The sequence below is a fragment of the Eubalaena glacialis genome, chromosome 2, assembly GCF_028564815.1.
Source record: "Eubalaena glacialis isolate mEubGla1 chromosome 2, mEubGla1.1.hap2.+ XY, whole genome shotgun sequence".
Taxonomy (NCBI): domain Eukaryota; kingdom Metazoa; phylum Chordata; class Mammalia; order Artiodactyla; family Balaenidae; genus Eubalaena; species Eubalaena glacialis.
Window position 1 is genome coordinate 160,902,009 of NC_083717.1, and position 13,644 is coordinate 160,915,652.

General features: G+C 40.6%; 1 protein-coding gene across 4 annotated transcripts in view; it reads left to right on the forward strand.

Moving 5' to 3' along the window:
• The first annotated feature begins 11,624 nt into the window (after nucleotides 1-11,624).
• Nucleotides 11,625-13,644, forward strand: part of PALS1 (protein associated with LIN7 1, MAGUK p55 family member) — a 102,324-nt gene continuing 100,304 nt past the window's right edge. For 3 of the 4 annotated variants that reach the window (XM_061180936.1, XM_061180934.1, XM_061180938.1), the window contains exon 1: nucleotides 11,625-11,746. The gene's annotated coding sequence lies outside the window, so the exon portion shown is untranslated. Of the gene's footprint in view, nucleotides 11,747-12,274; nucleotides 12,293-13,644 lie in introns of those variants that run through there. The other variant, XM_061180937.1, reaches the window with a different exon arrangement.

The window sequence follows — 13,644 nt, forward strand, 5'->3', positions numbered from 1 at the left end:
CAGTTTCCACTAAAAATTACTCTGTGAAAAATGTCCTCAAGTTCAACACCCTAAACCAAAATAGTTTTACCTGTGTACGAAGACTTAAAGGACATATTTTGCCCGAGTTGATCACTTGTCGTACAGAATCTATGCTGGTTCCATACAAATTCTTCTCAAATTCACCATGCTCAATGAACTTTCCAGCTGCTATGTCTGCCTCAAATGCCTGCCGTGAAACAAAGTGGTAATCTCTACCGGCTACTTCATGGTCTCGCCGGCTCCGAGTTGTATCTAGGCAAACAAAATCAGGCAAAAATGATGGACATGGATCAGAGTAAGGATGAGGGATAATTCTGCTAGTCAGAAAAAATGTTTATTTTGTAATACAAACTAAAAAATAATGAATTAAGGAAATGTTAGACCCCCATGTGTTTAATTTAACATTGACTGGTTTTATTTCTAGATTGAGAAATGAACAAAACTGTGTTTTTAGTATCTTAATAACCATTACATTTAGTATGTTTTATGCTTACACTCCAAATTACTTCATCTTGCATTTCATTTAAAATACTATCACTCTGGGGACTTCCCTGGTGGCGCAGTGGTTAAGAATCCGCCTGTCAATGCAGGGGACATGTGTTCAAGCCCTGGTCCGGGAAGATCCCACATGCCTCAGAGCAACAAAGCCCATGTGCTACACTACTGAGCCTGCGCTCTAGAGCCTGCGAGCCACAACTACTGAGCCCATGTGCCACAACTACTGAAGCCCATGAGCCTAGAGCCCGTGCACTGCAATGAAGAGTAGCCCCTGCTTACTGCAATTAGAGAAAGCCCGTGCACAGCAACGAAGCCCAACACAGCCAAAATAAATTAATTAATTAAAAAAAAAAGTGGTTAGAGTCTGGAAACATTTGGAAGGTAGAAATAAAAGGATTTCCTGATGGATCAGAAGTTCAGTGGTAAAGAAAGGCTGAACAACTGGAATAGTGGCATTACCATATACTGAAATGAAGAAAACTGGATGAAAATGAAAGTTTGACGTGTTAAATTTGTAATGCTCATTAGAAATTCAAATGGAGATGTTGAGCCAACAGTTGAATAGGTGATTCTGGAGTTTAGGGCAGAAGTTCAGGCTAGAGATAAACTTAGAGTTTATAGTGTAAAGATGGAATTTAAAGCCACTGAGACTAGACAAAATCATGTAGGGAATAAGTGATAAAAAACATGATGACAAGAATAAGGAAAAGTAGTTTTTTTTCCTTGTAGATCTCTCTTAGTGCCTCTAAGAGTCCTCTGTTAGACAGGGTGCTTCAGAGAAACAGAACCAGGAGGGTGTGTGTGTGTGTGTGTGTGTGTGTGTGTGTGTGTGTGAGAGAGAGAGAGAGAGAGAGAGAGAGAGAGAGAGAGAGAGAAAGAGATTTATTTTAAACCTTGGCTCATGAGCCTGGGGGTCTGGTGAGTCCAGAGATGCAGGGTGGGTGGGCAGGTGGGCAGGCTGGAGACTGAGGGAAGGGCTGATGTTACAGACAAAGTCCAAAGGCAGTCTGGACAACAGCGTGGCAGGGCTGGACTTTCTTCACTCTGAGATTTAGGAAAATCTGGCAGAGTAGTAGAGATGGCGGAGTAGAAGGACGTGTGCTCACTCCCTCTTGTGAGAGCACCGGAATCACAAATAACTGCTGAACAATCATTGACAGGAAGACACTGGAACTCACCAAAAAAAGATACCCCACATCCAAAGACAAAGGAGAAGCCACAACAAGACAGTAGGAGGGGTGCAATCACAATATAATCAAATCCCATAACTGCTAGGTGGGTGACTCACAAACTGGAGAACACTTATACCACCGAAGTCCACCCACGGGAGTGAAGGTTCTGAACCCCACGTCAGGCTTCCCAACCTGGGGATCGGCAATGGGAGGAGGAATTCCTAGAGAATCAGACTTTGAAGGCTAGTGGGATTTGATTGCAGGACTTCGAAAGGAATGGGGGAAACAGAGACTCCACTCTTCGAGGGCACACACAAAGTAGTGTGCGCATGAGGACCCAGGGGAAGGTGCAGTGACCCCATGGAAGACTGAACCAGACCTACGTGCTAGTGTTGGAGGGTCTCCTGCAGAGGTGGGGAGTGACTGTGGCTCACCGTGGGGTCAAGGACACTGGCAGCAGAAGTTCTGGGAAGTACTCCTTGGCATGAGCCCTCCCAGAGTCCACCATTAGCCTGACCAAAGAGCCAGGTAGGCTCCAGTGCTGGGTCACATCAGGCCAAATAACCAACAGGGAGGGAACGAGCCCCACCCATCAGCAAACAAGCGGATTAAAGTTTTACTGAGCTCTGCCCACCAGAGCAACACCCAGCTCTACCCACCACCAGTCCCTCCCATCAGGAAGCTTGCACAAGCATCTTAGATAGCCTCATCCACCAGAGGGCAGACAGCAGAAGCAAGAAGAACTACAATCCTGCAGCCTGTGGAACAAAAACCACATTTACAGAAAGACAGACAAAATGAAAAGGCAGAGGACCATGTACCAGATGAAGGAACAAAACCCCAGAAAAACAACTAAATGAAGTGGAGATAGGAAACCTTCCAGAAAAAGAATTCAGAATAATGATAGTGAAGATGATCCAGGACCTCAGAAAAAGAATGGAGGTAAAGAACGGGAAGATGCAAGAAACGTTTAACAAAGACCTAGAAGAATTAAAGAACAAACACCTAGAAGAATTAAAGAACAGACAAACAGAGATGAACAATACAATAACTGAAATGAAAAATACACTAGAAGGAATCAATAACAGAATAACTGAGGCAAAAGAACGGATAAGTGAACTGGAAGACAGAATGGTGGAATTCACTGCCATGGAACAGAATAAAGAAAAAGGAATGAAAAGAAAGAAGACAGCCTAAGAGACCTCTGGGACAACATTAAACGCAACAACATTCGCATTATAGGGGTCCCAGAAGAAGAAGAGAGAGAGAAAGGACCTGAGAAAATATTGGAAGAGGTTATAGTTGAAAACTTCCCTAGCACGGGAAAGGAAATATCCATCCAAGTCCAGGAAGCACAGAGAGTCCCAGGCAGGATAAATCCAAGGAGAAACACGCCAAGACACATAGTAATTAAACTGACAAAAATTAAAGACAAAGAAAAATTATTGAAAGCAACAGGGGAAAAATGACAAATAACATACAAGGGAACTCCCATAAGGTTAACAGCTGATTTCTAACCAGAAACTCTACAAGCCAGAAGGGAGTGGCACGATATATTTAAAGTGATGAAAGGGAAGAACCTACAACCAAGATTACTCTACCCAGCAAGGATCTCATTCAGATTCGATGGAGAAATCAAAAGCTTTACAGACAAGCAAAAGCTAAGAGAATAGAGCACCACCAAACCAGCTCTACAACAAATGCTAAAGGAACTTCTCTAAGCAGGAAACACAAGAGAAGAAAAAGACCCACAAAAACAAACCCATAACAATTAAGAAAATGGTAATAGGAACATATATATCGATAATTACCTTAAATGTGAATGGATTAAATGCTCCAACCAAAAGACACAGGCTCCCTGAATGGATACAAAAACAAGAGCCGTGTATATGCTGTCTACAAGAGACCCACTTCAGACCTACGGACACATACAGACTGAAAGTGAGGGGATGGGAAATGATATTCCATGCAAATGGAAATCAAAGGAAAGAGGAGTAGCAATACTCATATCGATAAAATAGACTTTAAAATAAAGAATGTTACAAGAGACAAGGAAGGACACTACATAATGATCAAGGGATCAATCCAAGAAGAAGATATAACAATTATAAATATAAATGCACCCAACACAGGAGCACCTCAATACATAAAACAACTACTAACTGCTATAAAAGAGGAAATCGACAGTAACACAATAATAGTGGGGGACTTTAACACTTCACTTACACCAATGGACAGATCATCCAGACAGAAAATTAATAAAGAAACACAAGCTTTAAATGATACAATAGACCAGATAGAGTTCATGGATATTTATAGGACATTGCATCCGAAAACAGCAGATTATACTTTCTTCTCAAGTGCACATAGAACATTCTCCAGGATAGATCAAATGAAGCCTCGGTAACTTTAAGAAAACTGAAATCACATCATGCATCTTTTCTGACTACAATGCTATGAGATTGGAAATCAATTACAGGGAAAAAAACCCGTAAAAAACACAAAAACATAGAGGCTAAACAATACATTACTAAATAACCAAGAGATCACTGAAGAAATCAAAGAGGAAATAAAAAAATACCTAGAGACAAATGACAACGAAAACATGATGATCCAAAACCTATGGGATGCAGCAAAAGCAGTACTAAGAGGGAAGTTTATAGCAATACAATCCTACCTCAAGAAACAAGAAAAATCTAAAATAAACAATCTAACCTTACACCTTCTAGGAACTAGAGAAAGAAGAACAAAATCCTAAGTTAGTAGAAGGAAATCATAAAGATCAGAGCAGAAATAAATGAAATAGAAACAAATAAAGCAATAGCAAAGATCAATAAAACTAAAAGCTGGTTCTTTGAGAAGATAAACGAAATTGATAAATCTTTGGCCAGACTCATCAAGAAAAAGAGGGAGAGGACTCAAATCAATAAAATTAGAAATGAAAAAGGAGAAGTTACAACAGACACCACAGTAATACAACGCATCCTAAGAGACTACTACAAGCAACTCTATGCCAATAAAATGGACAACCTGGAAGAAATGGACAAATTCTTAGAAAGGTATAAACTTCCAAGACTGAACCAGAAGAAACAGAAAATATGAACAGACCAATCACAAGTAATGAAATTGAAACTTGTGAAAATTTCACAAGTAATGAAATTGAAACTGTGATTAAAAATCTTCTAACACGCAAGAGGGAAGAGATATGGGAACATATGTATATGTACAACTGATTCACTTTGTTATAAAGCAGAAACTAACACACCATTGTAAAGCAATTATACTCCAATAAAGATGTTAAAAAAAAAAATCTTCTAACAAACAAAAGTCCAGGACCAGATGGCTTCACAGGTGAATTCTATCAAACTAACACCCATCCTTTTCAAACTCTTCCAAAATATAGCAGAGGAAGAAATACTTCCAAACTCATTCTATGAGGCCACCATCACCCTGATACCAAAACCAAATAAGGATACTACAAAAAAACAAAATTACAGACCAATATCACTGATGAATATAGATGCAAAAATCCTCAACAAAATACTAGCAAACAGAATCCAACAACACATTAAAAGGATCATACACCTTGATCAAGTGGGATTTATCCCAGGGATGCAAGGATTCTTCAATATATGCAAATCAATCAATGTGATACACCACATCAACGAATTGAAGAATAAAAACCATATGATCATCTCAATAGATGCAGAAAAAGCTTTTGACAAAATTCAACACCCATTTATGAAAGAAACTCTCTAGAAAGTGGGCACAGAGGGAACCTACCCCAACATAATAAAGGCCATATAAAACAAACCCACAGCAAACATCATTCTCAATGGTGAAAAACTGAAAGCATTCCTCTAAGATCAGGAATAAGACAAGGATGTCCACTCTTGCCACTATTAGTCAACATAGTTTTGGAAGTCCTAGCCGCGGCCATCAGAGAAGAAAAAGAAATAAAAGGAATACAAATTGGAAAAGAAGAAGTAAAACTGTCACTGTTTGCAGATGACATGATACTATACATAGAGAATCCTAAAAATGCCACCAGAAAACTACTAGAGCCAATCAATGAATTTGGTAAAGTTGCAGGATACAAAATTAATGCACAGAAATCTCTTGCATTCCTATACACTAACAATGAAAGATCAGAGAGAGAAATAAAGGAAACAATTCCATTCACCATTGCAACAAAAGGAATAAAATACCTAGGAATAAACCTACCTAAGGAGCTAAAAGACCTGTACTCAGAAAACTATAAGACACTGATGAAAGAAATCAAAGGTGACACAAACAGATGGAGAGATATACCATGTTCTTGGATTGGAAGAACCAACATTGTGAAAATGACTCTACTACCCAAAGCAATCTACAGATTCAATGCAATCCCTATCAAATAACCAGTGGCATTTTTTACAAAACTAGAACAAAAAAATCTTAAAATTTGTATGGATACACAAAAGACCCTGAATAGCCAAAGCAGTCTTGAGGGAAAAAAACGGAGCTGGAGGAATCAGACTCCCTGACTTCAGACTATACTACAAAGCTACAGTAATCAAGACAATATGGTACTGGCACAAAAACAGCAATACAGATCAATGGAACAGGATAGAAAGCCCAGAGATAAACTCACGCACCTATGGTCAACTAATCTATGACAAAGGAGGCAAGGATATACAATGGAGAAAAGACAGTCTCTTCAATAAGTGCTGCTGGGAAAACTGGACAGCTACATGTAAAAGAATGAAATTAGAATACTCCCTAACACCATACACAACAATAAACTCAAAATGGATTAGAGAGACCTAAATGTAAGACCGGACACTATAAAACTCTTAGAGGAAAACATAGGAAGAACACTCTTTGACATAAATCACAGCAAGATCTTTTTTGATCCGTCTCCTAGAGTAATGGAAATAAAAACAAAAATAAACAAGTGGGGCCTAATGAAACTTAAAAGCTTTTGCACAGCAAAGGAAACCATAAACAAGACGAAAAGACAACCCTCAGAATGGGAGAAAATATTTCCAAACTAATCAACAGACAAAGGATTAATCTCCAAAACATATAAACAGCTCATGCAGCTCGATATTAAAAAAACAAACAACCCAATCCAAAAATGGGCAGAAGACCTAAATAGACATTTCTCCCAAGAAGACATACAGATGGCCAAGAAGCACATGAAAAGCTGCTCAACATCACTAATTATTAGAGAAATGCAAATCAAAACTACAATGAGGTATCACCTCACACCAGTTAGAATGGGCATCATCAGAAAATCTACTAACAACAAATGCTGGAGAGGGTGTGGAGAAAAGGGAACCCTCCTGCACTGTTGGTGGGAATGTAAATTGATACAGCCACTATGGAGAACAGTATGGAGGTTCCTTAAAAAACTAAAAATAGAACTACCATATGACCCAACAATCCCACTACTGGGCATATACCCAGAGAAAACCATAATTCAAAAAGACACATGCACCCCAATGTTCATTGCAGCGCTATTTACAATAGCCAGGTAATGGAAGCAACCTAAATGCCCATAGACAGATGAATGGTTAAAGCAGATGTGATATATATATATACACAATGGAATATTACTCAGCCATAAAAAGGAACGAAATTTGGTCATTTTTAGAGACGTGGATGGATCTAGAGACTGTCATACAGAGTGAAGTTAGTCAGAAAGAGAAAAACAAATATCATATATTAACGCATATATGTGGAACCTAGAAAAATGGTACAGATGCACCAGTTTGCAAGGCAGAAATAGAGACAGAGATATAGAGAACAAACGTATGGACGCCAAGGGGGGAATGTGGCGGGGACAGTGGTGGTTGTGGGATGAATTGGGAGATTGGGATTGACAAATATACACTAATATGTATAAAATAGATAACTAATAAGAACTTGTATAAAAAGTAAATTAATTAAATTAAATTAAGAAAAAATTTAACAAAATTAAGCCAACTGATTAAATATATCATTATAATAAATGATTTTGGTGACTGAATGAAAAAAAAAAAGAATAAGGACAAGTAGTTAATGCGTACAGTGTCGGGCACTGTTCTAAGCACTTTACATATACATTTCATTTAGTCCCTATAACCACTGGAGGTAGCTAATTTTATTATCCTCAATTTATAGATGAGGAAATTGAGTCTTAGAGAAATTAAGTAACTTTCTTCTGATTAAACATCTAGTAAATGTTAGGGCTGTTTGTTCAAACTCAGGCAGAGAGAGAAGTAAAATATTGCATGTGAGAGCCCTGGGACACTCCAACTTTTAGCATTCAGGGGGATATAAAAAAGAGCCAGCGAAGGAGACTGAACAGGAGGATCCAGTGGGTAGGACAAGAAGCTAGAGTGGTATTTCAGGAGCCCAGAGGACAAAATGGAGAAAATGCTCAACGGTGTCAAACGCTGCTGGCAGGTCAAGGAAGATGAGGACTGAGCATTGACCTTTGCATTTAGGAAAGTGGCTCTTGAGAAAGGCTGTTTTGACTCAGTGGTGGAGTTAAATCTCAATCAGAGTGAGTGCAAGAGAGGCTAGAAGAGGCATTAGAGTTCAGCTCTTTGGAGTTCAGCACAGGTACCACTCCAGACTCAGTCACAGACAGGTATTCACATATGGATATGAATCAAAGTGACAGGTGAGATTAACACGCTAACAAAATAGAGATTTGATTGGGAGCTTGGTGAGGAAAAGATGTGGGTCACTTTATAGCCCTGTTCAAGGAGAACAAATTTGATTTCCTTTCTCTTGGCATTCAGTCTTGGACTTCCCTTCATTAGAAAAATTTCCAAGCTCCAAATTTGCCTACTACCTCTTGGCAAAATAAAAATTCTCCTGGGTCATGTTTTATTTATCTATACATCTTCAGCCTAGCAAAGGACCAACTAAGAAGGGTACAAATAAAAGTGTGATAAATGACTAATATCCTACCCTGAAGTTATTGTAGACTACTTGCTGTTCCCATATAAGCCCATGTTTGTCTCTGTGGACTGTACTCAAGTCATTCAAATTGATTAAAAATTTTATATCTATCTTTCTAAAGCCATGTGTAAGATCTCGGTTTTCCTATTACTGTGGGTATTTTCATTGTAGTTTACTCTCTGTCCCTCTCTCTACCCCCCTGTCATTAGAAGTTAGTAAAGCTTCTCTTAGTATAAGACTACCTTTCTCTAAGTCCATAGAGCACCTTATTTTCATTTACCATACTTTCCCTTGTATCTTACCTATATGAACTTGCCTTACTTTTCCCTTTCCTCACCTTTTTATAGTCCAGGACAGGAGCTGTCACATGTTTTGATTCCCTACAGCCCAGTTCTTAGCACATAGGAAGTACTCAGTATACATTTTTAAAAATAATGAGTGAATATTTATTAAAGTCAGTTGAGTTGAATGATACTGACCTATACTGAATGATACTGATGCTAACTGCAGACAGTGGGACCTCCCATTCCACATGGTAACAACTGCATAGTGTTCTTAGCTTAGGGACATAATATTTTTAGCTAGGTTTATGAAAGTTTAAGAAGTACTATAAAATATCAAAATAATAATAACTAAACCCAATTAAATTAGAAAAGTTCATGGTTTGTTGGTTTGCTTTCTGGGTTTTTTTGCATTGATAAAAATTTTAGATATTTGTTTAATAATTAATGTACCTGCTAATTTGTTGTTTCATAACTTCTCATATCTGAATCAGTGAGTATTCTTCTTTTAATTTACATTATTTCTGATCATCTGGTTCATACGATTATAAGGTGATTAGGCTATTAATTCAGTTACGAAAACTCAGATTTCACTAGTACACAGAGGTGATAAGACCAAAGGGATATAATAGCCTTAGTTACGAATTTCACATATAATGGTTAATGAATCTTGAAATCTGAGATTTCAGACCTGTTGCAAATATCTGAAATGCAATATTAATATATTTCCCCCAAGCCTTTAATGAAATAAACAGCACAACATTTTATTACATCAACATGTAATAGAAGTTGTTGTCAGATGATGGACTGAACAGATGTCAAGATGAGGAAGGAGGAAGGGTATTTACTATGGTTACTCTGCACCGTTCACTTGATTTTACAGTTTGGCTTTCATTATTCATCCAAAGTTTTTAGTTATAAATTTGCCAGGGTGATTCAGTGGGTAAAGTGCCGTCTGACAGGGGGGTTTAAACCACAGATTGCCCATTTCATTCTATTTTGGGATGAATATTATATTTTCTTAACTCCCTATTCTATCCATGTTAGATTACATATGCAGAGGCTTCCAGAATCTTAAAACTAGAAAAAAGTAAAAGTAGTTAACTTGTTAATTTACACATGAGAAAATTTAGGCCCAGGAAACTTGTCACGCACCCAAATCACAGAACTAGTTAATTTCAAAGCTAAAACTCAAATCCAATCACCTTGCCTCCAGTTTCTATACCTTCCATTCTTCCAGCTATCCTTCATTTTTTGCACACGAGACCAGTAATTTGAGTGATTTTGGGATTCCAGGAATGGCTCTATTTACCAGAGAATAAATTTTTTATTTGCCATAGGTTCTACCCTTTTTTAAGATGAAAATACCTTTAGAAAGTAAAAATAATAATTAACATTTGTATAGCATTTCACAAAGAAATTTCCACATATTTTGAGGTCAGTAGCTGCTATCTCACAGAGAGTTGTCAGCATTTTATTAGGATGGGGTTCTGTGACAGAGGAGTCCAAGCAGCTGGGGAAGCAAGGCTAGGTAGCTGGAGGGTTCATTTGGGTGGGGTCTTTTGCAAAACTGCTTGAGGCCAGGCAGTTGGAAGGGATGGGTAGAGAGACTACTTCTAAGGAGGCCGTTTCTTTTAACAGCTAGATCAGTGGTTCTCAAATGGAGGTGAGTTTGTCTCCCAGATCTTTGACAACGTTTAGAGGCATTTTTGATGGTCACAAATGGGGGCAGTGGTGCTGTTGGTATCTAGTGGGTAAGAGAGCAGGGGTGCTGCTACACATCCTAAATTGCACAGGACAGCCCCCAAAGAAAGAATTTGGTCCAAATGCCAATAGCGCTGAGGTTGAGAAACCCCGAGCTAAAGGGGAAAAAAATTCATTGAGGAACCAAAGGAAATTTCTTGAATTATTACTTATTTTATGCATTTAAGAACTTAGAAAATGAACTAGGTCTCTCTTCACACACACACACACACACACACAAACCTTTTTTTTTTTTTTTCTTTCCTTTTTGGATATGGCTGTTTCCAGGGAATCCTGAAGACTGTTTATCTGGATTTCCTTGCGTTGGATGTGGGTTGAGCCAGGGACTTGAGTTTTGTGAAACAGCTGTGGCCCTTGGCACCTTCCTGTCTGGTTTTCAGAACTCGGTCCTACGTACTAGCTTTGTGGCGTCTTCCGTGGTAGCAGATAATTCTTTTGTGGGACACTACACACATCCAGGTGTTCAGGTATGTCGTGGTTCTTTTTTACACAAATGTTATATTGTGTGATGTGTGTCACAGGACACGAGGAGTCGCCTCAAGAGGAATCAGATTTTCTTCAGGAGCTGACAGACATTCAGGGAGAGAAGAAAAGTCTGTTAAGAGCGTTAACCCGCCCATTGCGTCTTAAGGAAACCTCACGTCCTCCCACAGCCTGGCCCGCGGCCTCAAGCCGAAAGCTGTTCCGCAGCGACTAAGCGCGAACTTCGCTTTTTCCACTTGAGGCGCGCGAGTGCGTGCGCGATCCGGCCCCCGGAGCTGCGGAGCGGACCAATGAGCGGGCCCTTTCTCCGCGCCGGCTCGGGATTGGGCGAACCGCGCCAGCCTCTCTGCCTAACAGCGTCGGGAGCGCGTGCGCGGTCTCGCGCGGTCTCGAGGTGGAGTCGCTGGGGGCGGCGGCGGCGACGGCGGCGACTGGCGGTGGGGCGGGGGCGGGGACTAAGGATTGTGAGGTGGGGAATCGCGAGTTTCTGGATTCTTTATCCGGTATTTTAAGTGCCGCGGGGGAACTGTCGTTTCTGCAGTGTTTGCGAGAGGCCGGGGCAGGAGAAGCGGAGGCCGCCGTGGCGCGGAGGTAAGAGGCGGACCGGCAGCGGCTCGGTGTGGAGGTCTTAATCAACAGGTCCCAGCGAGCGGCCGGGGGAGGGGCGGCCGGGCTTACCCCCTCCCCCACGCGCCGGGCCCGGGCGGGACCCTGGGCTGCTGCAGGCAGCCGGCGCCGGGCCGGCAGCGGAGGGCGTGAGCCCAACCTTTGTCCCTCGGAGGAACGCTGTCTGGCGGTGCCCGCTCCCTCTGGCTTGGCGAACGACTCACCTCGGCGGGGGCTCCTGCCCGGCCGGCCCGAGGTGCAGGGAGGCGCCTTCTCTCTGCGCCCGCGCTTCCGAGTTCGCGACTCTCCTGACTCCCTCCAGGCAGGGTCCGGGAGATCGGCGGGGCGAAGAACACTTTCCTTTGGAAGACGGAATGTAGTCGGCGTTTCTCTGCCCGACTCAGCTGCTGGTATTCGGCTGCTCGCTGCATTCTTTAAACAAATAAACAAACAACTTGCTTCTTCGTAACCATTTTCAAGAAGAGCCTAATCTTCTTCATGCTTTGTGATAATTTGCTGTAAGTTTGCAAGGTGAACTTTGAAGCCTGTAAATTGTTGTAAGCTGCTTTTAATGAGATGCTTTAAACAATCTTTGGTGCAAATTATGTAACTTCCTAATGATAATAACTCACCTCTGTTTAGTTGATTGACATACGGTAAGGTGTTCGGAATTTAGGTTTCGGTCGAAAGGTTTTTCTTGGCATTTGGCGCTGAAATTAAAATCTGATAGCTAGAAGGTTTCTAGAAGTAGTACATAGTGTGTGTTTTGTCTCCATACTCGTTTAGGATTGTGAGAATTTAGATTTGGAAAGCCTGTAGCACAAGAATTTTGAAATTTTGATTTTAATGACAAGATGAAAGGAGTTAATATTTCTGTTTTTTTTAAAGTGTATATGTTAATAATAGTATTCTAATTATGCCTTTGGATTATACCGGAAGTTAATAACGTAATAAATTCTGCAATAGGAACAAATGGCATGTCGGTTATTGGTGTCTTTGAAGTATTAGTACTGGGATAATGAAATTGTCAAATAAGCTTTTTGGATTATGAACTACTGATTTTTTACTAGGTTCCTGTGGACTTGGCATATTACAATTTTTTTTTTTTTTTTTTTATGGCTGCGTTGGGTCTTCGTTGCTGAGAGCAGGCTTTCTCTAGTCGCAGCGAGCGGGGGCTACTCTTCGTTGTGGTGTGTGGGCTTCTCATTGCAGTGGCTTCTCATGTTGCGGAGCACGGGCTCTAGGCGTGCAGGCTTCAGTAGTTGTGGCGCGCGGGCTCAGTAGTTGTGGCGCGCGGGCTCTAGAGCGCAGGCTCAGTAGTTGTGGCGCACGGGCTTAGTTGCTCCGCGGCACTTGGGATCTTCCCGGACCAGGGCTCGAACCTTTGTCCCCTGCGTTGGCAGGCGGATTCTTAACCGCTGTGCCACTAGGGAAGTCCCTATAAGTTTTAAAAGGCTTTTTATACTATTGTAGCAGATGAAAGCTATTAAATTATAATGTAGGAACTCTGTAGGTGAAACAGGCAAGAAATACGGAAAGCAATTTGTCGTTTTATCTTTGTTAAAACAAAATCAAGTAAATCTTACCATGTACTTCAATGACTTTTGGCCAGACTGATCTGAACTTGACAAGATGGACTCATTAATATTAACTTGTTTAGAATGTTAAAATGCGAAGGGATATGAGGGTTACCCAAGTCAGTAGGGTGAGTTTAGGAGTTTGTATGGTCTTTCTAAATTATTATTATATGATTAAAAAGCTCATCACAGACATGCCAAGAAATTTGGTCCATTTTTTTGTATCAGGGTTCTTGTTGAGTTGGAAATAATCGTAGTCTTTGTATAGTCTGACCTCTTCCTTTTCCAGGAAAAGGAAAGTGAGAT